At 48.1% G+C, this 27,830-nt stretch overlaps 1 protein-coding gene and 1 pseudogene across 4 annotated transcripts in view; both read left to right on the forward strand.

Moving 5' to 3' along the window:
* UBAP2 (ubiquitin associated protein 2) overlaps positions 1 to 27,830 on the forward strand; it is a 1,436,418-nt gene that overhangs the window by 962,260 nt on the left and 446,328 nt on the right. The gene's annotated exons all lie outside the window — the stretch shown is intronic.
* Positions 1 to 27,830, forward strand: part of LOC147726203 (uncharacterized) — a 94,744-nt pseudogene that overhangs the window by 60,215 nt on the left and 6,699 nt on the right.

The raw sequence follows: 27,830 nt of genomic DNA on the forward strand, positions 1-27,830 counted from the left end.
TGTAAAGTCAACCTTATAGACCAGCTATCCTAGAGGTAGCGTGGACTGAACAGTCTTAGGCTAAAAGACTCTTGAGGGCGTGTAAAGCCAGCTGTTTTACCATATGTAACCCCTTGAATATCAAATGAAAGGACATCACACAGGATATATATATAAAATACATATGTATTTATTTACTAACACACTCCTCTGAAATCTTTGAGATCAGAGGCAAACGCACATAACAAGTTACACCTAGAAATACTTTAAATAGCACAATATACAGTTAGGCCCTAGGGGCGCGTCAAACCATATACTAAGTAAGTGGTATAAGAACCACGACTTGGGAAAAGGTGAGGGCCTAGGGAAATCGCTGGGGCTACACTATCTGACCCTTAGGTTAGGAGTAGGAGGCCCACAGGCGGCGCGTGCAGAGTCGGTACTCTCACGCGAGGGTCAATAGAAAGTCAATAGGAACGTAGAAAGGTAAGTAAATGAAGTTTTAGGACACCTCCGGTCTAAGTAGGATTACACAACTAGCAAAACTGGACACTAGGATAGTCAATCCCTACAGGAGCACCGAAGTACTCACGTTACCTCACCCACGGGCTGCGGGTGCATAGGTGTCGGTGTGTCTGGTTTTCTCGTTGTTTCCTATGAAGCCTTGGAAGAAGATGCTGCAGGCGACCGGGAGGAAGGTGTCCGGGTGGATCCAAGGATGGATCGGAGTGGAAGAGGACCTGCAAGCAGAGGGGACAGAGTCTAGGTCACTAATCAGTGACCGGGTGGAACCAGGTGCTGGAGTGAAGCTTGGAGTTGCAGCCACGTGGACCAGGAGGCGTTGAGGACGACCAGGTGCTGGAGAATAGCTGTCCCACGAAGGTTCTCGCAGATGGAGGGGTCGGCTTCAAGATCAGAGCCAACAAGCCTAAGCAAAGGCAAACACGCATGATACACAAAGAGCTTCTGGTGCAGACCAGGAGGGTCTGAGGTACTTCACCTTTGCAGGGAAGCAAGGGCCAGTCTGGAGCAACCAGACCAGTGGTGGATTTTCACAAAGGATCGTCGCCAGGGGCTACTAGCCAACGGGCCAGCAACCGGACAACGTGTCTAGCAGAACACAGGCAGAAGGGCCCCACGCAGATCTCGTGGAGTGTGGAGGGCTGGTCTTCGATGCAGGTGGAGCTTGGTGTCAGGGTATCTCAGTCCCCAGGGCACAGCTTCGAGGAGGCCTCAGGAGCTGCGCTGTTAGCAAGTTGTCGACTTTTCAAGGTACCTGCTCCCACGGGTCCTGACGCCTTCCACGGGGCTCAGCTGTGCTGGAGTCGTGCAGTGGGGTCAGAGGGATCCAGGAGGCGAGGTCTTGTCAGGCTCTGTGCTCGGGTTCCGGCGGGAACGGGGACAAAGCAAGCTGTTGAGTTGCTGGATGGTGCCTGGTTTCCCAGGGTGGTCAATCTTTGGCCACAAGGGAGATTCTTCAGTCTTCAGCTTGGATGAATGTCGAAGGGTCCAGAGTTTCGTCTTTTGTCGATTCCGAGTCAGCGCCTACCTTTATACAACTAAAGGGGGCTGGTTTGCTCACTAGGTCCCACCTAAGGGTGGGACCAGGAAGGGGTGTGGTTACAACCCCTTTCCTTTGTCCAATTTCGCGCCAGAGCTGGGGCTGGAGTGCCCCAGCAACCGGTTTGAACTGGGCTATGCATGAAGCACCTAGTGGGCCTCAGGCAGTATCTCAATCTATTCAGCCCTCCCTGTCCCAATACACATCCTCCTGTCTGGGGTGGTGCTCGCACCTCCCCAATCAGGAAACCTATTGTCCAAACCTCCGTGACTGGAAGGACTCCCAGCAGCAGGAGGTCAGACTTGTGTCTGTGGCAGCAGCATCCATTTTGTGATGCTGGGGCTCTGGTTAACTTTAACCGGGATAGTCAGAACTAACATGTCTTCTTCTCTAGAAGGGTGGAATGCTACCCCCGTCGCCAGAATTGGCGAGGGGGGTAGTATTCCAAAGTGTATGACACCTTACACGACATGTTTTGATAAAGCCAAACCAAAGTTAGCATTAACCTCGAGGATTATAATGCACTTAAAAGTATAGGGTATGGCAATATCATAGAACAGCAATAAGGACATGGTTCCGAAAGCTGCCGACAGGCTCAGCTCATGCTAGAGCACCATCTCGCACATAACCAAGCACTCTGCCTTCAGGATTGTTAAGGCCTGCCAATAGGAGTGACTTATAGGTTACTATGTGTCTATATGTAAGTAGGTATAGGAAACTACACCTAAGCAAGGGGTGGTTACACAACCTTGTCTCAGCCAGTTGTGTCTATTTGAGTGGCCAGCCAGGGGTGGCATAATACATGCTGCAGCCCCTGGATGGCCTTGGTTACACCTATGCCCTGAGTACCTATGGTACACTTCTACAGAGGCTGACAAGGTGAACCAATTCCAAATTGTGGATGTACCTAGAGAACATGGTGAATTTAGAGAGTGTGCATCTGGGCTGTGGGTCTGATTAGCAGGCCCACAGCCACATCTAAGTCGAAAACCAGTAAAGCAAAAGCAAAAAGTGGGGGTGACGATGGGAAGCAGACCCTACTCTCCTACAGAAGGTAAGTAACTTGTGCATTACTGAGGAAGGGCTTCAAGAATATCATGAGTCGAGTCCTTATTAAGCCAGGTCTCTGTGAGGAATAATACATCCGGCTGGGCATCCCTCAAATAATAATGTATTTCAAGTTTGTTTCCGCAGGGATCTGCAGTTGATCAAAGAGCAGTTCAGGAGTCGTCCATGCTCTCTGGTTTCCAGGCCTGTCACAGACATGAAAGGGCAGTGGCTGCACTTATGCCACCGGTTCCCTGCCCGAATGCTATGTTTACACTGCTCCGTAATAGGAGGGCATAAAGAAGTGAGTTGCTCAGAGAAGTACCTACAAACTGCTCCCATCCGGGCAGGGGTCCTGGCCCTGGGTCCCGGCTGGTTGCAGACGGGCTTGCCTTTGGCAGCGCGCCCCCGCCCAGGCGTGTGCAATTTGTAGCCTCACTCGACTAGACCGCTGACCTGGCCCCGAAAAGAAAGCGGAAGTGCGGCTCAAACCTTCCACTGCTCAACAACACTACGTCGGACCAGGCAGGAAGGAGTGAAGACAGAGCACCTGCAGCCAAAGAGAAAAAAGCAGCCCCCCCCCCCCCCCCCCCCCCCCCCGGAGGCGGCAGGAGCCCAGGGAGCAGGGAGGTGAGAGCGCCCCAAATAATGATCAGCTAAAATAAAGGTGCAGAGGCACGTATCCAAGTTTTAAAATATTAAAATCATCGAACTGTTTGCCAAACTGGAGTGACAGACTCTCTCACAGGCCGTACTTTGTAGCCCCCCTCCTTCCTCGACTAGACTACTGACCTGGCCCTGAAAAGAAACTGAACTGCGGGCAAACCTTCCACGCCCTCCGCTCAACAGCACTACCTGCTGCGTCGGACCAGGGCAGGTAGTGCAGGTAGGTCCTGAGTAACCTGGCATTCACCCTCTGCCCATGCACTAAATGCCTGAGTTTGCAGTGCAGGAGGGAACATGGGATTACTAGCTATAGATGCGTTAGGGGAGGGAAATGTATTTAGGCCCCTGGGTATCGCCAACTTAACCCAGATCTCGAATACTGTCCTTCTAGGGGTGGCTATGTAGGCGCAATGGGGTGCGCTCCTCGCGGAAGCCATACCAAGTCCCACAGGGGTCTGCAGGATACCGCTCGATCCAAGTGGAACCAGTGTTTTTCGCTCTCGCAAACCACCTACTCGATATATACCCGATATATACCGGAGGTGACAAGCCCAGTAGTAGTCCAGGAGGTTGGGGCAGGCTAACCCACCCCAGTCACGAGGCAGCATCGAGATCTTATTAGAGAAGCGTGGTCGAGATTTCGCCGACAGAAAATTGGTAAAGTCACGTTGTAGGGCAAGAATATCAGACACTGGTATTGGAGTGGGAAGGGTTTGAAAGAGGTATAATCTTTTAGGAAGAAGAGACATTTCAATGGTTTTGATGCGTCCTAATTATCCGAGGGGAGGCTCTTCCATTGGGCAATTCCTCCCGAATGGCATTCCTACATCTAGGCCAGTTGGACAAGGTCCATGTCGAGAATGTAGGGGTCAAGTCTAGGCCCAAGTACTGAATCAATTTGTCAGTCCACTGTACCGGGATCAGGTTTTGCAATTCCTGGACCTCTGAGGCCTTGAGAGTAAGATTAAGGGCATGGGACTTAGCAAGATTGATCCGGTATCCCGATGCCCCTACAAAGGACCTCAGAAGAGAAGCCACGGCAGGGAGGGATGTAGGTGGTAGGATAGAGAAGGAGGTGGTCAGCGAAGACGGAGGCTTTATGTTCATAGCCACCCATGGGGATACCCTGTGTATCTTGACGAATGGCGATGGCCCGGCGTTCCACCACTAGGGCAAATAATAAAGGGGAAAGCAGGCACCCTGTCTGGTGCTGCGGTAGATGGGGAACCCTGCAGAGCCCATCGGGAGCCAGTATTTCGTGCACGGAAGGTCGTCCGCCTCGTCTTTCCAAAACGCTGAAAGAAGAAATCTTCCAAGCAGACCAGAGCGGCAGCCTCCATTTGTATCAGACACTACTTGATGGCCACTACAAATCGGTTGCGTTAGAAACATCTGTGATTTAGACCATTACATTTGACTTCCCACAATCTCCCTGGTTATTCCTAGTTTTACACCCCGAAATCTGGCTCCTTCATCATATTCAAGCCTGCACTCGAAGAGTGCCTTATATCTTTATCTGCATCGTGTGTATATATATGAGCCTGCAGCTCGTTGTTCCAAAAACGAACAATATACGAGCTATTTTGATATCAATTTACGAATATTATCTTCATGTGAATCTACAGAGCTCCATCACAATTACCTTGAATTGTCTCTGAAGCAGAAACCACATTATATCTGAGCGTTCCATCGCCACTGTGAATAGTGGACGGCTACCTGATGAAGGCATGTATGCCGAAACGCGTGTTGTAAGACATCTGCCGCACAGCCTAAGTCAACGTTCTCGACTATCACATAAGTTATACATATCTGTCTATGGTGTATACATTTATTCACTTGTTAGTGAGCTTTTTGGTTTTCAAATGCACTATTATGTCATTGTATTAGTTATTTTTGTATCGATTGTGTATGAATCAAAACAAGTAAAAAATAATCTAAATAAACTATTCATAATAAAGGATATATACTAATCTCTATTTTGCTTTTTGGGATCTTATCGAGTGTCTATTTCACACATGTCTATATTCAAGACACAATTAGGTATTCCTTTTGTTATATTATCGTTCAGTACCCGCTCTAGCTATAACTTCCTTCCACTTGGTAGATGGGGAATAGGGACAGTAAGACGTCCATTGAAACAAATGTGGATAGTGGGTAGGCTATACACGTACAAGGGGTGGAGAAAACAAACATAAATTAATCACGAGTGTACAAACAATGGCACACTCATGAGTGGTGAAATACTGCCCTCACTCACACACAATGTGTGTGACATGCTTCATCATCGGGTCTGCTACAACGCCTGGGTGTAGCCACACTCCGGGCGGAGCATAGGGTGGGGGAACACAAAATGCAAGGACAACGTGTAACATATAACTGTAAGTGACAACAGTGTTCACAAACAAAAACCAACAACTTAAGACTGAGTACAGTGAAAGACATAAAATGCAGTAGGGAATGGTTAAAACTGCTCCTGGATACCAAATTTAAACTTTATTAGTAGGTTCCAAGGTCAGGATTAAAAATGAGTGGATGGTGGTGCTAGGGTAGGGTATTAGGACCCCCTAGCGCCTCTCCTTTACTGCTGTAGTCAACATGTTTCGACCTCTACTTGCCCAAGATAATGGGTCACCTAGGTCTTCATCAGGACGTCTTCCTGTCCCAGTCTAATATAATACTACCCTTACCTTAATTAGATGTTAACGGGGGTATAGGTCACTCTTGCCCATCAGTAAAAGGCTATGTGGAGGGAACTCCGCCAACACGGTGACACAACTGTGAACAAAATTAACAAAATTCATACTTCTGGACACCTAACGTAGTTGCTTACTGTTCACATCTGAACAATCTAAATGTATTAGATGCCTTGCAAACGGTCCCTCAAAGAAATTATGCAGTAATTCAGGCCCCAGTAGGGTAATTCATTAAATCATAATCATAGAACCAATAATTCCATATGTTAAAACATCCCGTGTGCAGATAAGTCCCAAAATATCAAAACACCCAGTCTAAGTATCAATGGGAGTTTTTGTGTCAGTCCCCCACGTATAAAAGTTACATCCTAACACCAGTGGTGTACTCTATACTCGCCGTGATCATGGTTCATATGCCAAAGTTATATACAATCTCAAGTGAAAACTCAGTTTATTGCACACAATCACTTGACCTGGCGCTTGGAGGGAGGAGTCCCAAAGAACACATCCTAGGTTTAGATACATTAAAGCAAAGAGACATATATTTGTAATTTACCCCCATATTTGGGGGAAGCAGTATATCTCTAACAGTATCTTAATTTGTATGGAGAATATGTTAGATAAAAGTGTAAGCGTGGTCCTTTTTCTAACATGTCCACACTTAAACAGTCCCAAGCACCAGTCCACCTCCCCGAATTTTCATATCATAACGTCATATGGACAAAAGATGCATGAAGGCCGTATGTGGTAACCGCTCATTGTATTATATGTCAAGGCAGAGCTGTCATTCAGCCCACACAAACCCATCACATTACACGTTCTAACGATCCGCATGTCAGTCACGCGTCTCCTTCTGGTTTCATTCTCCCCTTGAAAAGGGGAGGGGTGTTTCGTGACCCACACTCTCTCTAGCCAATCCTTAGTGTATGGCCCCTTACTGTTCCGAAGAGACTTTGTTATGTTATGTTAGGTTGTCTTGTAAAGCGCATGGCTACCCCAGCAATGGGGCGTCCCAGTGCTGTAGACCACTGGGGAACCCGTCCTGGCTTTCCCTGTGAGATGATCCCTGCTGGGTATCTCCAAGGTGAAGCCAGGCATCCCCGGTGTATGGGGGGGGGGCCGTTGTGGAGATGAGGCAAGCTAATGCCCAGAGTTGCAGAGTGTGATCCCTGGTTAGAGTAGGCACCGAAGCAAGAATTATCGAGTCCGCTGACACTGGTCCACGACCCTGCCGCGTTGGGAATTGAACCCTGGTCCCGGGCAGTCCTCTGCTTCCGGGTCTGCGGCCTCTAACCAGGGAGCCACACCACTCCACTTTCCAACACAAGTAATGCCCCTCTGATACGCCGCGGCGATGAACGAGCCTGATGTCACCAGGGTATAAGTAATGCAGGGGGGGTGGCGGCGCAACACAAAACTCGTCATGACGTCACCGACGTCTCGTGCTTGTGAGCGCCGCCTCCATGGCATGCTGGGAAATGTTTTTTTTTTTTTTAGCTAAAGTCACGCCACATTACCCAGGGTTCTAGGTGCCTGTGCACCCTGCCCTGCCGTTAAAATGGCTAATGTATTTAATCTATGTGCCATTGGATATCCTCAAACCATGTAAGTTCATTATTGTCGTAGAAAGTGTGGATATTTAGTCTAGTATGAAACACGAGCCAAAACGGTAGTTATTGAATTTTGTACCTCACCCAAAAGGTCCATAAGCGGGGGCATAGTACTGATCAATTATTAACCAGTGTCCCACAGATAATACTCATTTCCCATTAAATGAATTCTTGGAACACAGAATATTTGGTTTATTATAACCGAAGTTCAGGGTATTTATTGTCATGTAAAGGAGAGATGTACACGCTGGGCTAATAGGGTCTATACGCTATTTATTCAGAAAGTCTTGACCTCATCATTCATAATGCGTGCGTCTAGAGGGGCTACATAACTATTAATCAGTATTATCAACCCATGTGAGCACGCTATGGTAACAAAATCATTTACTCAGTGAGTACCAGGGGATGTCGTCGTTGAAGCCATACAGGTGGCTCTTAAGGCGAAACACTCACTTCTGCTCATGCACAAATAGAGCCCTATTTGTATCAGAGCCTTGAGGATATGCTTTTCAATAAGTGTCCACCTGAGATCCCCTTCCGAATGACCTGCATCCTTAAAATGAGTTGTTAAACGCGTATTAGATCTGCCACATCTAATAGTGCTGCGGTGTTTAGTGATGCGGGTCCTCACTTTCCTATTAGTCATCCCCACGTATTGTTTACTACACGGGCAAGTGATAAGATAAATCAGGCCCTGTGAGTTACAACTGGTATGTTTTCTTTGTTCCCATGGGGTCGGTAGTCCAATATCAACACTTTTGGTGTTTGAGGTCAGGTGACAAATACTGCATGATTCACACCTGAAGTGACCTACAACAGGTGGGAGCCCAGTAGAAGTGATAGGGTTCCCTGCGCTTTGTGGTGTCCGTTGTTTTGTATGTATCAGGAGGTCTTTCGAATTTTGGCTTCTAAAGGAAAACAGCGGGTTTTCCACCTTCAGATTCCTGAGTTAAGAATCTTCCAATACTTTAAAACAGTACACCTTACTGCTGTGAGGAGGTGCTGAAGGTGGAAACAAAAACCGATTTCTTAACTCCTACTCAGATAGTTTTGGTTAGGAGAGTGGGTAGGCGCCATCAGTTTGGAGACCATCCCTGGTCCCAACCCCACCTTCCGTAAGACTGCTTTAAGAAATTCCCAGTCCACTCGATCGAATGCTTTCTTCGCATCGAGGGACAGCAGACAGGCAGGAATATTTCTGTACCATGCTTTTTCGACAAGATGGGCTATTCGGCTGACATTGTCTACTCCCTGACGATGGCAGGTAAACCCCACTTTATTGGGATCAATGAGACCCGGATGGTGAGGCTCAAGGCGATTTGGTAGGATTTTTGTGTAGATCTTGACGCTGGTGCTTAATAAAGTGATAGGGTGGTATGACGTGTGTGGGGAATGGTATTTAGCTGGCTTAGGGATGAGTACCACTTCTGCTTCAGACATTGTTGGGGTAAGACCCGCGATATCTGTGAAACTATTAAAAAGATGGAGCAATTGGTCTCGAAGCTGCGGGTAAAAGGCCTGGTAAAAAATGACTGGCAACCCATCAGGATCCTGGGTTTTACCGATTGGGAGCTGTTTCAGAGCCATAGCAATTTCTTCAAGTAATGGGGTCTTCCAGCAGTTTCGTAAAGTGGGCATCAATAGGATCCCAAGGGTAAGAATTAAGAAAAGCAGTAACCGCTTCGGGAGAACAAGGACCATTTCATAAAGAGCCCTGTAGAAATTCTCTAATTCCAGGCCTTTATCTGCCACCGAAATAGCCCATGTGCCATCTGAGCATCTGAGTTTAGCGATGTGAGCTCTTGCGGTTTGCGCTCGTAGTCGCCGTGCCAGACACTTCCAGACCTTATCCCCCCCTTTTAGAATTTCTACTCAAGAGTGAGTATGAGTCTCTCAGCCTTGTTGGCACGGTGCAAGCGCAATTGGCCTCTAAGTTCAGCAAGGAGCCACTTATTGCGGAGGCATGGTTGTTGGTGATACTTACGTTCTAAGATTTTAATATCTCTAGAAAGAGTGGTTTCAACTAGTCGAGCCTCTCCGTCCTGGCGATCGATATAGACGTGATGACCCCCCAAATGGTAGCTTTAAAGGCATCCCATCTAGTGTCCTCAGAGGTGTCAGTGAGGTTATTAGCAAGAAAGAAGGCCTCAATCTCTTTTCGGATATCTGCCACATCCACAGGAACCTGGAGGACCTCAAGGGGTGAAATCCCCCTGAGAATGATTGGAGTTGTAACTGCTGTTGGAAAGTGGCAGAGACACAGGGCATACCAATTAAAAGTGCATCAGTAGTCTGGCAAAAAGTGGGGGGGTTACTGCAACAGAAACCCAATCAGGTTCCCAGAGTCTTCGTTCTTTCCCCAAAACTAAACCCAATTGGTATCTCTGGCTGCAGGTCAGCCCCTGGTTAATGGTACCACAGGTACCCAGGGCACTGTGACCAGAGACGGCCTCTAAGGGCTGGAGCACTTATTGTGCCACCCTTAGAGGTCCTGTACCACCACACTCACAAACTGCCTTTGCAGGCAGCGTGTTTTGGTGCAGAACAAAGTGAAGAGTTGACATGCGCACATCCCTGTGTGCCATGCCTACAACCCACTGCCCTGGCATAGATCAGTCTCTCCTCTAGTTGGGTGCACTATACTAGTGGTGAGGGTACAGGTGCATGAGCCCTGTACCCCTACAGTGTCGAAGTCCATTCTTAGACATTGTAAGTGCAGAGCTGCCATTAATCGTATATGGTGCTGGTAGTTTGTCATTACAAACACCACAGCATCAGAATGGCTACACTGAAAACTGAAATGTTTGGTATCAAACTTCTCAGCACATTGAACCCACACTGATGCCAGTGTGGGATTTAATAAAAAATGCACACATCAGGCATCTTCGAGATGCACCCTGAAAACGAACCCACCTCTAGTGTCCAGGCTTTCAGCTGCCACCACCAGGCATGTTTCTGGGACCCTGGGTCAAGAGCCTGCTGCCCTCGGGGGCCTGAAACAATGCACATCCTGGGACGAGGTGCCAAGCCTCCTCCCCAGGATGGGCAGGGTTCACTAAGGGGAAGCTTCAAAGGCTTGCCGCCTTTTTGAGCTTCCCCAGGCCACTTGCTGCTTCTGACCCCCATTTTTGGCTGGAGAACCGGCTGGAAAAGCAAGTGACGAAGAGAAGTGTGCCCAACTCTGCCAACTCCACCCCAGGTGAGGGAGGCGGGATGAAGCACAACTCTGTCCACGGCATCTTGAAGATGGGGGGACTAAGCCAACCAGGGACAGGCACATCCATTCCGCCGCCAATCACCCCCCCCCCCCCCCCCCTCAACTGGATGGTAGCATAATGGTGGGTGTACCCATCTCAGGGAAGGAAGGGACCCGTTGGTCCCTACTTTTTACCCACCTGTAACGCCCCTAAATCTAGTATTTAGGGGCACCCCTGAACTTTGCTTGCTCAGATCCAGAAACGACAAGAAAGAAGATGAGACCTGAAGAGCCACGCAAAGCAAACAAGAGGACGACACCCATTGACTTGGCGCCAGCCCTACCGGCCTGTCCCCCCTCGAACCTACTCCTGCAAAATCCCGGTGTGTCCTGCAGCCAGCAACCTCTAAACCCCCGGAGGACCTGCCTGCCTTCACTTCCAAAGACTGCTTCTCCAGTGAACACCGAATTTCTTCAACTGCAACCTCTGGCTCTGGCCAGACACCGCGAAGCCAGCCAACTCTGCACCCGCCTGAGCTTGAGTAGAAATACACGACAAGGAGGTCTCGCCGGCGATCGTGACCCGAAATTCGAAGACCCCAGACCAGCCTCAAGATCCCAGCCTACTCCTGCAGCTTCAATTCAGAGGATCCTCTCTACCACGACCAAGAGCGGGTAAGACTTTCCGACGCCAAAAGGCATCCCTGCACCCTACGCCCCACATCCTTGTGTGCCCCAACCAACGGTGCCTAACCAACCCAAGACATCCCAACGTACCCCTCTAAGTGGTCGCCGCACCCAGAAGATCTTCGTCCCCGAGCCTGCAGTGTTTCTTTCGACCGGAGTCTCTCTATAGCAAACAGGATGCCCAACGCCAAAACATCACTCTGCAACGGGCCGCCCCAGTGCTGCTGAGGGTGCATCTTTTGTGCTGACCTGTAACCCCAAATGCCTTATGCTAAACCCCGGAGCTTTGCTCCCACAGCCATGTAGCTGGCTTGCTTGCTGCCACCAACCGGAGCCCCCTATCCTTCATAGCATAACATTGGGCCTCAACACTCTGAACCTGGCTGCCCTTGTGCTGCTGAGGGTGTTACCAGAGTGCATCACTGACCCTGGGGGACTCCGGAGTCTAACCCCTGAACCTTAACTCCCACAGTTGATTACTTTGCTTTGAACCAATAACCTACTTTTCCTCCATAGGATAACATTGACAATTTTCTTTCAAAAAGTTTTTAAGTGTGGAGTTTTGAAATCTAAAAATAGTCTTTAAAAATCGCACGAATAACCAATACATATTTACTTACCTTTTTGAAGGAAATGTCCTAGTGCTAAATCCAGGTATCCGGCACTGAGTATGAAAAGTAACGTAAAAAGTAACTTACTTGTAATTTACGAAAAAAGCCTATTCATTCCAATGTACTGGATTTGCGAAGTATTGCAAACTACTGAATCCCCTGTAAATCAAACAAAGTACAATTCCTATTGCATTTTCAAACTGTTCACATTCAGCAACTTATTACTGTAAAGTATTTAATGCTTTCCTGGGCCAGGCTGGCTTGGTTCTAAAATAAAACCGTATATTTTTCATACAAAAACAATTGGTCTAAAGTTCAGTCCTTGAGTGTGTGAATTCATTTGCTGACTGGGTGTGTACATCAAATGCTTAACACTGTCCTCTGATACTGCCTTACTGCTCAACCACTCTACCACAAATAGAGAGTAAGGTTCTATCCAACTTTAACCTCTGCCCTCCTCTGGGATCACCTGGACGCTATACACACTATACCTCACTTTGGTGTAGTATATATAGAGCCAGTTTCCTACAACTGCCTGCAGGTGTTCCCTGAGGTTTAGACGTAGAAAAGCATCCTGAATTTGATAATGAGCATCTATGTTGACAAAGGTGTAAGACCACCTACACCAAGGCATGTGTGCTTTAATAAACCTTCCACCTTAGTCTGTCGTAACTTTGATTCATCGCATGCCAATCAGGTTTTTTTTTTAAAGGGCAACCCCACCTCCCTGGTTTTAGAAGTGGAGCAGGCCCAATATTGAGTGGGGTATTTGGGGTGGGACATAAGTCGAATAACAGAAGCAAGTGAGTCTCTTGCTTGAAAATGAAATCAGGGTCTTGGTGGAGTAGATAGCGCCACACCTGACGCCTCTTGTTAGGGGCGTTCAGCCCCTTTACATTTAGGGAAAGAAACTTAATAAGGTTAGTCATAATACTTCCAAAAGGAAAATGTGTCCCTCGCAGCCCTCACAATAAGACCATAAGCCTGCGTCCCCTCCTCCAAGCCTCACGTCCAATCAGTAAGATTAGAGGGCCATTATAGGGCCATTATAGGGCTCCAAACTAGCAGGACATGACCAAGTAATTCCCAGCAAAACACACCCAGTTACTCTCATCCCCCGGCCCATAGGAACAGCGCATCCAAGGACAAAAAACAATATGTTGGGAAAGAAAAGTAAATAGAAAATTCAACAGCTGGCCAACTGTGCCAAACCATGTCAGTCTATCAACAAGCCCAGTGTCACGCAGACTGGCCATTCCTGAAATTCACTCTCCTAATAGACTTTGAGGGAGGGGTGGTGGCAGTCACACAAAGGTTTGTGGGCCGTCGCCACCACCATCCTGTGGCAATGTTGGGGACAGCAATATTTGCTCCATCTGCTGGGCCATCCCCAAGGAAACCTGCTGCAATATTGGAGATGACATTTTCTGGCGGCACAGTTACTCTGCAAGAGATCTGCTTGTTACCGTCAGATATATGCAGTGCTTCAGCCGGCACCAGGAGAAATCCAGACTTTATGTCCAAGAACTAGAGCCTCACACAATCAAAGACTAGAGGTAAGGGTCTCAAAAGCAGGTCCAAGAGCTAGCACAGCCAGGGTATTGTATTCCTTATGGTTTGGCCATCGAGCTGGAGAAGAAGAGCCACTTAAATAACAAATGTGGCTAATGATGTCTTGCTTAACTTGGGAAGATTCAAGTTCCTGCATGCGGTTTTTGGATCTAGGAGGCATAACTGTGGACCATATCGGACGGAGAGGCCCATCTCGATGTTCTCGCTGTGAAGACCGGTCCTCTCCCTCTGACGCCAAAGGGAGTTGTAAAAGCTGTTTTGCGTCCCTTAGTGAACGAAGGACTCGCTGTTTGCCCTCCCAGGTAAACATCAGGGCGGAGGGATGTCCCACTGATACTTGCTATTGAGGTCTCTCAACTTATTCGTGACTGGCTTAAAATCTTTGCTCTGTTGAAGCGTAGCGGGCGCCAAGTCTTAGAAGATTTAAATCGAGAGGTCATTGTATGAAACTGCCTTAATTCCTTGCACCTTTTCCAAAATGGCTTCCTTGTCTGCAAAGTAATGGACTCTAGTAAGAATGTCTGGAATGAAGTCAGACCGATTGCGTGGGGCAAAGACCCGGTGGCCTCGGTCAAGCATAGGCGGTGAAGCTTCTTCATTCTCTCTAATGGCTTGTAAGAGTTCTGCTGTGTATGCCAAAGTGTCCTTTCCCTCCGCTCCCAATGGAGCCCCCCTATGCGCAGGTTGTTTCGCCTGCTGAGATTTTCAAGATCTTCTTGCTTCAACTGTAGGGTAATATTTTGCTCTTCTGTTTCCATCATTCTCCTCCAGAGATTTGTGTGGTCCTGTACTCTAGTGTCCATGGTGTGTTCAAGATCGTCGACCCTTCCACCGATCACCGTGACCTCCCGACTTATGTCCTGCAGTCCAGTTTGAGAGAACAGATGTCATCTTTTATTTTCTGTAGAAGAGATGCCATGAATGCCTTGATAATTGGCACCTCTGAGCTGGACTTCTCTGATGTCGTAGCTGAAGAGTTAGGATCCTCCTGCAACTGAGCATTTGTTTTAGACAAGAGGGACGTAAACCGATTGTCACGAGCCCTGACAGATTCAGTGTCTTTATTGGCTATATTTTTAGGAAGCATGTCTGATTGATCAATGGGGACCGTGAGCCCAGCGATTGAAAGAAGCCAGCCCGTGAGGTGTAGTGGCAGAGTGGCGAGAAACGCAGAGTTGGTGTCTTGTCCTTTACGTGATCAGGTCATCCTGGGATTCGGTCAGGAGGGCACCCGATGTCCAACAAGGGCGTCAAAGTATTCTCTCTTACGTGACAGAACTATGTCCGGGATGCGCAGGTTGGAGGCACCGTGCTCCACAGTCAGGGTGAACCGCAAAAAACTAGAACGGGATCCCTCCCCCACAGCAGGTCACAGCGAAAGACCCCAAAACTGAAAGGAGGGTGCTCACCAAGCAAGGTGGTCCCCCCAGGTATGCCTGCAGTCCACTAGAGACCCACTGGGCAGAGCTGCTCCTAAGCGGTAGATAAGAAGTTCAATCTAGGGCCACATCCACTGAGGGGGCCCCCCCAGGAGAGAGCTGAACAACACCGCAAGCAAGGGGAGCCCACCAAAGGGAGTCAGTTCTCCCCCCTCTTCCTATCCAATGTGGGTGATGGCCGATTCTGATAGATACATCTGCCGTGTGGATTCCTCACCTTGTGAATATCCCCCTTGCGTCAGCAACGTTCGGAAATTTTCTTCGTAGCACGCCGACGTGGGCGACGTCACAGGAGCACGGCATCGCGCGCGACTCCGTCTGACGTCACCGACCCCATAACAGGCCCACGCCGGCGTGATGACGTCAGTTCCCTTTTTTCCGCGTCTCCGACGCTAACGGTTTTCGGGATCTTCAGCGATACCTAGTATCTTTCTGTTTGATAGTTGTCACCGTTTCTCTCTTACGACTTGGTTCTTCTCCGGAGATGTCGTCGAGGAAAACAGGCTTTAAGCCATGTAGGTCTTGTGCCCGCATGATGTCCATCACTGACCCACATAAGGATTGTTTGTGGTGTCTTGGTTCGAGTCACGACGTCAAGAACTGCGATTCCTGTTTTAAAATGAATCCGAAGGCGCTTCGAGAGCGTGAAGCAAAATTGCTTTTGGCGAAGGTGAAACGGGACTCTGGACGACATTCGAGATCGACGTCTCGAAGATCGAAGTCGAGGCAAAGGTCTCGGTCGAAGTCGGGATCGGCGTCGAGATCCAGAGCTGGTTCAAGGTCTGGAGAGGACTCGAGGTCTAAAGCGAAGTCAAAGTCCAGAGAAAGATCTAGGTCTAGATCTAAGTCGGCTTCCGGACATGCTTCGAGCTCCTCGAGGAGAAAGCATAAGAGGAGGAAGCACAGTTCGAAACATCATTCGGAGAAGGAATCCTCTGACTCGAAGAGAAGGTCTCACAAACATCGTAAAGACTTTGTCTCTCCTTCGCCTGCTTTGTCAAGGGAAGGTTCTCCGGAGCCGGAGCCGGACCCGGAGCCGGTTTCCTCAGAGCATGAAGTAGAAGAAGAGGTGACTCCTCATGTCGCGGCTTCAGCGGAGACTCCTGTGAACCCAGAAGGTCAGGGTGAGGATGTGTCTGGGCGGCCTCCATTGCAACATCCGGTAGGTCCGTACCCTTCCTTTCCTGGTCCTGGACAGGATCCCTCGCATTTTCTCAATGCGATGTTTGGAGTTTATTCTAGGGCAATGTACCCCACTGGAGCGCCTGGTGGCCCCATGGGTCCATTATCGTACAATCTGGGTATTCCTCAGTCGTACGCCCCTGCTCCATTTATGCCTTTCTTGCCGGCACCTCTTTCACCATGGCTCGGTACGGCTCCACCGAGGTCTTCGACTCCGCATGCGGCTTCGCCGACTCCGGATCGACCTCGCAGTCGAGATCGAGGTACCACACCTGTTCATGACTCTCGTCCTCCTGCTCCGGCTCCTCGATCGACGTCAGAACCGGCTCCGTCGGAGTCGTTACCGGATCCGTCGACTTCGATTCGTTTGGAGTGGTCGAGGCGAAGAGCTCAGCGTCTTCTTGAACAAAAAGATGATGAAAGTTCTGATGTGGAAGAAGGCAAGCTTCCTGATCATGATGACGATTTCGATGAGCTTCGGGATGCTAGTGGTCTGGAACTCTCTCCCGAGTGGGGTCTGCCTTCGACTTCTGATGCACCATCAAGGGACGTGGCACCCTATCACGTGGTTATTAGTAAGGCTGCTGACCTTCTTAGCTTAAAGCTGCCCACAGTGGAGTACAAGCCCAACATCCTCACAGAAGTCTTGCATTCTCCTTCGATTGTGGAGCCTACACTGCCATTTACTGATGCCTTGACGGATCCAATTAAGGAGATTTGGAAGAGGCCGTTGTCTGCTCCTGCAGTTTCAAGGGTTATTGCAAGGCGCTATAGGGTGGCTCCTGATGACCCCGCATTTCTTTCTACGCATCCATCTCCGGAAAGTCTTGTGGTTCAGGCGGCTTGCTCTAATAGGGCTGCAGGCTCTTTTCCTCAAGTGCCAGCTGACAAAGAGTCTAAGAAGTTAGATCAGTCTGCGAAGAAGACTTTCTCTTCTGGGAGCATGGCTCTTAAGTCATCAAATGCTACTTGCCTTTTAGGTAGATATGTGCACGCGCTGATGGATTCAGTGAAGCAATTGTCATCGAAACTTCCTGAGGAGGATAAGAAAAACTTTAATGAGGTGATCTCTGACACTCAGGCTGCGGCCCGCATGGTCATTCAAAGTGGCATGGACACTGTGGATTCTGTTGCTAGAATTATGGGCTCATCCATTGCGACCAGGAGAGCCGCATGGTTAAAGTCATCTGATTTCTCAGCGGATGTGCAGTCTACATTGCTGGACTTGCCCTTTGAAGGAACTGGCCTCTTTGGAAAGAAGGCTGATGTGGCCTTGGAGAGGTTTAAGGACAGCCGTGCCACTGCAAGATCTTTGGGTCTGCAGATGAGAGGGTCGACGACTAGAAAATTAAAGGGATTTGGTAAATCTTCTTTTCGTCCCTTCAAGCAGGGCCAACAACAGCAGCAGCAGCAGAACCCTCTATATAGGTCCTATAGAGGTAGACAGAGGGGTCGTGGACGTGGACGTCAAGTCTCCTCTTCCTCCACTTCCTCCAATAATGCCCAACCCCCACCCGCATCAGCAAAGCAGCCCTAGATCCACCATTCTGGATCATGTAGGGCCAGTAGGGGGTCGGCTTACTCACTTTCTACGAGATTGGGAATCGGTTACATCAGATCTTTGGGTTCTCAATCTCGTAGAGAATGGGTATGCACTTCCTTTTCAGGAGTTCCCTCCCATTTACCCTCCTTGCCAAGGTTATTGTTCGGAGGACCACCTGCTTCTCCTGCAGGAGGAAGTCCTGGCACTGTTTCGAAAGGGTGCAATAGAGGTGGTTCCAGAGCAGGAGAGGAGGGGTCAAGGGTGCTACTCCCGGTATTTCTTGATTCCCAAGAAGGATGGCAGGCTTCGGCCGATTCTGGATCTCAGGATTTTGAACCTCTATCTCAAACAGGAGAAGTTCAAAATGCTCACCCTTGCTCAGGTTCTTCTGGCGCTGATGGAAGAAGACTGGATGGTGTCGATCGACTTGCAGGATGCGTATTTTCACATCCCAATCCTGAAGTCGCACAGGAAGTATCTCCGTTTTACGGTGGGATCGCAGCACTACCAGTTTGCGGTCCTCCCGTTTGGACTTACTACTGCGCCTCGAGTTTTCACCAAGGTGATGGCAGTGGTGGCTGCGCATCTCAGAAGGTCAGGGATTCCTGTATTCCCTTATCTAGACGACTGGCTGATCAAAGCAGAGTCGCCGGAGATGGTGCTCCATCATCTGCAGGAGACAACTCAGTTGTTCCACAGGTTGGGTTTTTCGATAAACGTACCCAAATCTCACCTGGTGCCCTCCCAGCGCAACCTGTTCATAGGTGCGGTACTGGACACTTCTGTATGTCGTGCATTCCCTCCACCTCAAAGGATTCACGACATTCAGGAAATGATTCCTTAATTCTACAATGGAGCGGTTGTTCCAGTCCTGAAGGTCCTTCGCCTGCTCGGTCTGATGGCTTCTTGCATTCTGTTGGTCAGTCATGCACACTGGCACATGAGGGCGCTCCAGTGGTGCCTCCGCAGGCAGTGGTATCAGCACAACGGAGATCTCAGGGAGTCAGTGAAGATCTCCAGGGAAGCTGCAGCGGATCTGTCTTGGTGGGGCGTGGAAGGCAATCTGTCGCAAGGAAAGCCTTTTCAACTGCCTCCATCAGTGGCCACAGTAATAACGGATGCATCCACTCTCGGGTGGGGTGCTCATCTGGGAGACCTGGAGGTCAAGGGTCTTTGGTCTCCGGAAGAAAGGTTGTTTCACATCAACCTTCTGGAATTGAAGGCCATACGTTTGGCGCTCAAGGCCTTCCTCCCTTCCCTTCGCGGTCGTTCGGTTCAAGTCCTAACGGACAACACGACTGCGATGTGGTATATCAACAAGCAGGGAGGAGTAGGGTCGCAGTGTCTCTGCAGAGAGGCTCTGCGTCTCTGGTCCTGGGTTCAGGACCATCAGATTTGTCTGGTGGCAAATCATCTGGCCGGAGTTCTGAACGTGCGTGCAGACAGTCTCAGTCGGCAGTTCTCTGCCGACCACGAGTGGAGGCTTCACCCGGAGGTTGTTCACGACATCTTTCAGATGTGGGGGACTCCTCGGTGGACCTGTTCGCCACTCGCGAGAATGCTCACTGCCTGTCATTCTGCAGTCTCCAGTATCCGATGCAAGGAGCATTGGGGGACGCGTTTCAGTTGAGTTGGGGAGATCGACTCCTTTACGCGTTTCCTCCCATACCTTTGATTCCTTGGGTTCTGAGGAAGATTCGTCAAGACCGGGCCCAAGTCATATTGGTTGCTCCGGATTGGCCAAGATGGGTGTGGTATTCGGACCTACTCCACCTATCCTCTCACCCGCCACTCCGTCTCCCTCACAGGGCAGACCTCCTCTCTCAGATGGAGGGGCAGGTTCTACACCCCCACCTCCAGACATTACACCTTCATGCCTGGAGATTGAACGGGGCAACTTGAGTTCTTTTTCTCTCCCTCACGAGGTGGTGGATGTCATTCTCTCTGCCAGGCGTGACACCACTAAGTCCGTTTACTCCTATAGGTGGACAAAATTTGTTTCTTGGTGCAGGGAGAGGGATATTGACCCTTTGAAGGCTCATTTGTCTAATATTTTACAATTTGCCCTTTATCTGGCACAGCAAGGTTTGGCTGTGGCCACGGTCAAGGGTTATCTTTCGGCCTTATCAGCGTTTCTATGTTTGCCGGATCAGCCTTCTCTCTTTAAATCTCCGGTGGTTTTGAGATTCTTGAGGGGTCTCATGAATATGTTTCCTCCCACTCCTTTTATTGTTCCTTATTGGGATTTGAATCTTGTGCTGACCTTTTTAAAGGGTTCTCCCTTCGAACCCTTGCACAAGTGTCCATTGAGGCTTCTCTCTTTTAAAACTATCTTCCTCGTTGCAATCACCTCGGCAAGGAGGGTAAGTGAGCTTCAAGCTCTAAGTTCCAAACCCCCATTCCTGACCATTCATGCTGAAAGGATGGTTCTTAGGACCAGGGCTGCTTTTCTGCCTAAGGTGGTGACTCCTTTCCATCTTGGGCAGTCCATTACCCTTCCTACCTTCTATCCTCCCCCTCACCCGTCTAAGGAGGAAGAGAGGCTGCATCGCCTGGACCCTAAGAGGGCGGTGTCTTTCTATCTGGACAGGACTAAGGACTTCCGGATGGACGACCAGCTGTTTGTTGGCTTTGCTGGCTGCAAGAAGGGCAGAGCGGTGCACAAGCGCACTCTTTCCAGGTGGATAATCCTGTGCATCAAGATCTGCTACTCCCTTGCGGGTAAGGACCCTCCTGAGGGTATTAGAGCTCATTCAACTAGAGCAAGTCTGCAACATCTGCTTTGTCTAGGGGTGTACCTGTTGAGGATATTTGCAGGGCCGCGACTTGGGCCTCCCTCCACACTTTCGCGAAGCATTACTGCTTGGATACCGAGGTGAGGAGGGATGGACACTTTGCGCGCTCTGTCCTCCAAGACTTCCTGGTGTAGCAAAGTGGACACCCTCCTCCGGGAGTGGGGACTGCTGTGGGAATCTATTCACAAGGTGAGGAATCCACACGGCAGATGTATCTATCAGAAGAACAAGTTACTTACCTTCGGTAACGCTTTTTCTGGTAGATACTATATCTGCCTGTGGATTCCTCACTGACCCACCCGCCTCCCCGTTGTCCACTCTACTATACCTGGTCTTTCTGTATATATGGTTTTAATACTATTGTATTGATTTAGTTCTATATGTACTGTGTACATTGTATATCTGCATGTTTGCTATCGTTGGTCCGTCCGTGTGCCTCGAAGGCACGGAAAAAAGGGCGGAACTGACGTCATTACGCCGGCGTGGGCCTGTTATGGGGTCGGTGACGTCAGACGGAGTCGCGCGCGATGCCGTGCTCCTGTGACGTCGCCCACGTCGGCGTGCTACGAAGAAAATTTCCGAACGTTGCTGACGCAAGGGGGATATTCACAAGGTGAGGAATCCACAGGCAGATATAGTATCTACCAGAAAAAGCGTTACCGAAGGTAAGTAACTTGTTCTTCGGGCGTCTCTTGATCCTCTGTTGTGCCCAAGGGGCGGGAGCACCATTTGCACCCCACACGATATGTAGTGTCCAACCAGCAGGCAACCAGATGGGGGATGAATGAATTTGAGCGCCAGGAAGGGATCGATCCCTCGCTCCCCCCCCCACCTCAACTGCAAGCGATGATCTATGGTCATTCGTTCTCATAAAGACACAAAGCAGCAGTAGACATTGTAATCTACTGGAAGGTAGGCAATTGCTGGTATGAGTCATGAACAATAACAGACTAACACATTCTAGGAGGCTTAATGACTTTTAATATCACAGAGGGTCAATTCCTGCAAACCAGTATATCACATTGAGGTGCCAATGATACATTGGGCTTGTTCTCGAAAGCAAGTATGACCTCACTCAAACTAACCCTTATAATAGCCTTCATAAATAGGAGTGAGGCTATTTTAAACATACAGAGCACTCGGGTTACATTTTGAAACAGCAGCTAACAGTAAATAGTAATATGAGGATTGTGAAGAGGAAGTCACCTCAAATGTGGCAAGGTAACCAGTTTGATGAAAGATTATGGGAAATACCAGGCTCAGACTGCTTGATTCCATCATACTACACTGCAGATGTATGACTTTTGCTCGAAATAGACATGAACAGAAGCAGCTCTGCTCGAAGTGCGGTGCCCCTGAAGCCACATTTATGCACCTACTTTGGGCATGCCCAAAGTTACTGTGTATTTTTTGATCACAAATAGGCTTCTGGCTGAGGCCATGTGTATCCATGGTTGGTGCAACATCATGTTTGTGGCATGTGTGCTGTAGATACACATGCTTTGCGTACTCCTGCCATCTAGTGTTAGGTCTGGCTGTTTGCAAGTTGTTTTTCTTCGAAGAAGTCTCCTAGTCATGAGGTAAGGTGACTCCTCCTTTCGGTTATAGTGCGCATGGTCATAGACTCATTGTTAGATTGGGTGGTATTTTGCTATCTGGGTCGGGCGTGTATTGTTGAGCTCCGGTTCAAAACCATTCTTCAGGTTCCCCTCGACGCGCAATCCTCTGTACCCTCAACAGTATTGTTTTGTACGCATTTCCCACTTCTCTGCGTATCCAGGCACTGACTTAGACAAAGGTTGTAACTTGTACCTGTCTCCGAAGCACAAGCAAGAAGATTGAGATGCTTGCAGATCGTTTCCATTGAAGAACACTCTTCGCGGTCGTCTCGCTCATCTTAGGGCGATGCATCGTCAGAGCGCCAAAGACACTCAGACATCTTCGGTGAAAAATCAGTTCAAGAAGATGATGGTGCATCAGTGGCAGAGGAGGAAGAAGCCTCCGTGCAGGACTCCGATTCGGAGCTCAAAATGAACCTCACCATCGAAAAACTGCCGCAGGGACAAGGTGACGCGAGTACGGAAGACCCCTTGCCCCTCCAAATTGCCCATAAAAACACAAGGCTTCGGCTTCTCCTTTGCCTTCTGGCCAAGGTCTGCACCTGCACTGAGACGACGTTTCCGAAGTCCCGCCTCAAGGCCCAGCTCCGAAACATCCAGTCAAACCTTCCGGCTTGTTACAGAGTCGGCAAAAATACTCCTTGGAACCAAAGCTCTCAGTTTCGAAACACAAATCCGTCTCAGACCCTATACCCTCCATGCTGAAAGTCAAACAGCCTTCGAAGCCGATATCTTCTGTACTACAGGCCAGCCCACGTTGGTACTGAAAATGCCGGAGCCGAAAGATGTCCCTCCAGATGTGGATTCAGACATTGTTCCACCGAAAACAGATCCTAAGCAAAAGACTGTTTATCAACCCTGAAACAGGTCATATTCATACTAAACTACCTCAGAGAAGCAAGCTTCCTGAAGAGGACACTCATAAGATTCCTTCAAAAAAGAAGTCTGTTTCTACCAGTCCTTTTCATCCACCTCCACCTTCATATCCTTTGCAAATAACACCTCTGGATTCTATACTATCTCATCATGATGACAATGATATTGATGATGGGGGGTACACATTTACCAGTAGATCCATGGGCGGATTACACAATTGATCCTCCTGCAGATAATGACCTGGACCTTTACCTTGCTAATCCATCTCCTCCAGATGACCATGTTTAATATCAAGAGCTCATTTTCAGGGCTGCATAATATCATGGGGTGGCACTGCACCAAGAATCATTAGAGGAGGGTTTTTTGTTTGAGACCTTAGGATCCACACATAGGTCGTAACAAACATTTCATATGCTTAAGGGCACGATGAGACACGCTGATGCCATTTTCAAAGAACCCATGCGTGCACGCATCTCGACTCCTAGAGTTGACAAGAAGTATAAGGTCTCCCCAACATATACAGTATTTATAAAGGGCCAGTTGCCACTAGTTTCACTTGCAATGTCCAATGCTCATAAGTGGACTAATTCCCAAACATTAGGGGAAGCTCTTCCACCAGATAAAGAGTCCAAGTTAATGGCCGCTTCTGGCAAGCGCATAGCTGCTCAAGCTGCCAATCACTGGCGCATTGCAAATACACAGGACCTTTTAGCCAGGTATGACTGGGCTCACTGGGATGAAGTGGAGCAATTACTTCAATATCTCCCAGATGAGCATAAAACAAAAGCGCAAGATTTGGTAAATGACGGAAAGTTAATTTCCAATACTTCCATAAGGTGTGCTCTAGATGCTGCTGATACTTCAGCCAGAGAGGTCAGCACTAGCATTCTGCTTAGGAAACATGCTTGGTTAAGGATCTCCGGATTTAAACCAGAGGTCCAACAATTCATTCTAAACACACCATTTGATAAGAAACATCTTTTTGGTGTGGACGTCAATAAGGCATTAGAAAAAATGAAAAAGGACACTGAAGTGGTCAAATCAGAGGCTCATTTTGTTGTTCCTTTTACCGAGCGGGTTCAAAACCACACCCTCAGATCAGAATTCCTCCACCTACAAATGTATTAATAAGTCCCCTCCATCAAGAGGCTTTTTTCGAAGAGGGTTTAGAGGGAACAGCTCAGAGGGTAGGGGTAAGGGCAAGGGCAACACACCTCCATCCCCTAATAAGCAGTGACTTACCCAATATCCCCGCCCCCACTAGACCACACCTGTCGGGGGGGGGGGGTGGAAACGTCAACAATTTCTCCCCATTTGGCAATCTATAACAGGCAAATGAATGATTGGAATTGTCCAACATGGTTATTGCCTGAAGCTTACCAGCAATGCCCCAAACATTCCACCTCACTCTCACAAATTGTCTCCAGAACACCTGCAATTTCTCGAACAAGAAGTACAATCTCTTTTACTGAAAGGAGCTATAGAATCGGTTTCAGTACAGTACCAAAGTTCAGGGATTTACTCTGTATTTTCTGATTCCCAAAAGGACGGTTCCCTCGGACATATTCTGGATCCCGGAAAGTTAAACCAATATATACTGTCAAGACTCTTTCACATGGTGACCCTTCAGCAGGTACTTCCACTTTTTCGGAACGCAGATTTTATGTCTACTCTAGAAGTAAAAGAAGCTTATTTCATGTTCCAATTCACCCAGCTCATCGCAAATACCTCAGATTTGCGATAGCAGGCAAGGATTGCCAATTCAAAGTACTTCCCTTTGGAGTGACTACAGCGCCCAGAGTATTTGTTATATGTCTGGCAGTAGTCGTGTCTCATCTCAGGAGACAACATATTCACATCTTTCCCTATCTAGACGACTGGCTCATCAAAGCGACCACTTACCAAACTATCTACGACATACTCAATTGACAATAGACCTACTTGATCAACTGGGCTTTACGGTCAATGCACAAAAATCTCACCTGCATCCTTCGCAGATGCAGTCTTACCTAGGAGCCACTCAAGAAACTCAAAGCTCAAGCTGCTCCCAATGTAGCCACAATTCACAACATTCAGTCTGTGATACTACAGTTTCAGTCCAACCAAGCCTTACCAGCCAGAGTGTTCATACAACTTCTGGGAATGATGGTGTCTGCATCGCAATTGTACCCCATGCAAGACTTCACATACGTCCCCTACAAGAGTGCTTTGCACGTAAGTGGAATCCGTCACAGGGTCAATTAACCGATCTAGTGTTGGGAGACGGTCATACCCATCACTCTGCAGTGGTGGAACTCACAAAATGGATCAAAGGGATGGCCTTTCATCTACCCTATTCCACAGATTGTGCTCACAGCAGAGGAATCTGACAGGTTGGGGTGCCCATGTCCAAAATTACACAATACAAGGCCAGTGGAGCTGCAAGCACAAAAGTCTCCATATAAACTATCAAGAGCTTCTGGCCGTTTTTCTAGGGCCCCATGCTTTTCAAATTCAGCTAATAGGCAAAACTCACCTAGTCCAAACAGACAACATGACAGAACAGACAACATGACAGCAATGCATTATGCGCAAAAGCAGGGAGGAACGCGCTCTTTCCAACTGTCACAACTTGCTCAAACCATTTGTGGATGGGCAATCCATCACAAGATTTATCTTCTGGTAGAGCTCCTCCTAGGAGTAAACCTTCAGATTGCCGACCTCATCAGCAGAAGGAGATAACAAATTCACAAGGGGGAACTTCATCTTAAAGTTCTCATTCCATACTTTGAAACAATTGGGATTCCCACATATGGACTTATTCTCCACAAACGGCCCAAGCTTCAGCTCCAGGTTCCCACGCCCGCTCTCAAAGGGCAATGCCCTATGGATGAACTGGTCAGGAATATTTGCTTATACTTTTCCACCTCTCCACTCATTCCGTGTCTGGTTCGGAAGCTCATGCAAACATCCCTCACACTATTTCAGGTAGCTCCCACATGGTCCCGTCAACCATGGTACCACACCCTACTGGAGCCGTCACTAGTTCCACATCAAAAGCTGCCCCTCACCTCCAGCCTTCTCACAGAGAACCATGAATAAGTTAGACATCCAAATCCCAAAGAACTGAACTTAGCGATCTGGCTCCTGAAGTCATAGTTTGGTTATTTAAATCTACCACCAGACTGTATTCTAAAAGATGCATGAAAGCCTACCACTAGAGCTTGCTACACAGCAAAGTGGAAAAGATTTGTTGTCTACTGCAATAACCAAATCAATCTTCTAGATTTTACTTAGTAAAACATTATCTGTACCTGGTACACTTAGAGCAAACTGGACAAGCTTATACTTCTATTTGTTCGCACCTAGCAGCCGTAGTTGCGTATTTGTAGAATAGGCAACATTTGTCATTATTCAGAGTTCCAGTAATCAAATCTTTCAAGAAAGGCTTGAAACTAGTAATACCACCAAGGATTCCTCCAGCCCCAGTATGCATTGTCAACATTGTCCTTAAGAGGCTCATGGGTCCACCTTTTGAATTATTTCACAAATGCCCTTTGCAGCTTCTTTAATGGAAAGTTGCTTTCCTCATCACAATCACATCATTAAGGAGAGTTTTTGAGCTACATGCATTCTTCTTGGAAGAACACTTCTTTCAGTTATACAAAAACAGGGTAGTTCTCCGCGGGGAACGTCGTTTACGACGCAACTTTTAGCACGCAGTGCTATTACAATGCGGTTTTTAAATGGCATTCTATTACAACGCATGACTCTGGGGGGCGCTCAAGGATAGGGAATACTTTAAATTTACTATCCAACACCTTCCCTAGTGTCAACGGGGACTGGTGTTGGAATAGTAAATTAAAATTTTCACTATCCAACACCCCTTTGTATTATGCGTTGTAAAAGAATGCGTTATAAAAACCGCGTTGTTACAGCATGCGTGCTAAAAGCATGCGTTGTAACAACGTACATCAGTTCTCCGCACCAACCCTAAATTCCTCCTAAAGTTTCTGCTTTTCATATAAACCAATCGGTTGAGTTACCTGTGTTTTTTCCTCAACCTGATTCTGTAGCAAAACGTGATCTTCACACACTTGATGTAAAAAGGACTTTATTGTACTATATAGATAGGACAAAACAGACTTTAACAAAACAATTGTTTGTTGCATTTGCTCCACCTCAGAAAGGCAATCCCATTTCTAATTCTGGTATTGCAAGATGGATTATCAAATGCATTCAAACTTGCTACGCTAAAGCTATAAGACCTTTACTATACCCCCTAGTGCGCATTCCACGCGCAAAATAGGGGCTTCTGTGGCCTTTTTAGGTAACATTCCTCTAGCTGACATATGTATGGCAACTACATTTTCTACCCCACACACATTTACCAAACACAATTGTGTAATGTGTTAGCACGTCCACAAGCTAATGTAGGCCAAGCAGTACTTAAAACACTTATTAAAAAAACTGCTACATCTACAGGTTAGCCACCACTTTGGGAGTATACTACTTTGTAGTCTATGCAAAACATGTGTATCTACAGCACTCACGCCTCAAACTGATTGTTACTTACCCAGTAAGCATCTATTGGCATGTAGATTCACTTGCACCCACCCCTCCCCGGGTACCTGTAGTTGTTGCAGTTCATCATTATACGTTTGAGGCATGTGGGCTGCTGAATTCATATCTGTGCATAGATCGCCACCTAGTGTTGGGTCCGGATGATTGCACATTGTTGTCCTGGAAGAGTCTTCGAAGTATCACGAGATAGG

Source organism: Lissotriton vulgaris, chromosome 3_1 (assembly GCF_964263255.1).
Source record: "Lissotriton vulgaris chromosome 3_1, aLisVul1.2, whole genome shotgun sequence".
Classification (NCBI taxonomy): Eukaryota; Metazoa; Chordata; class Amphibia; order Caudata; family Salamandridae; genus Lissotriton; species Lissotriton vulgaris.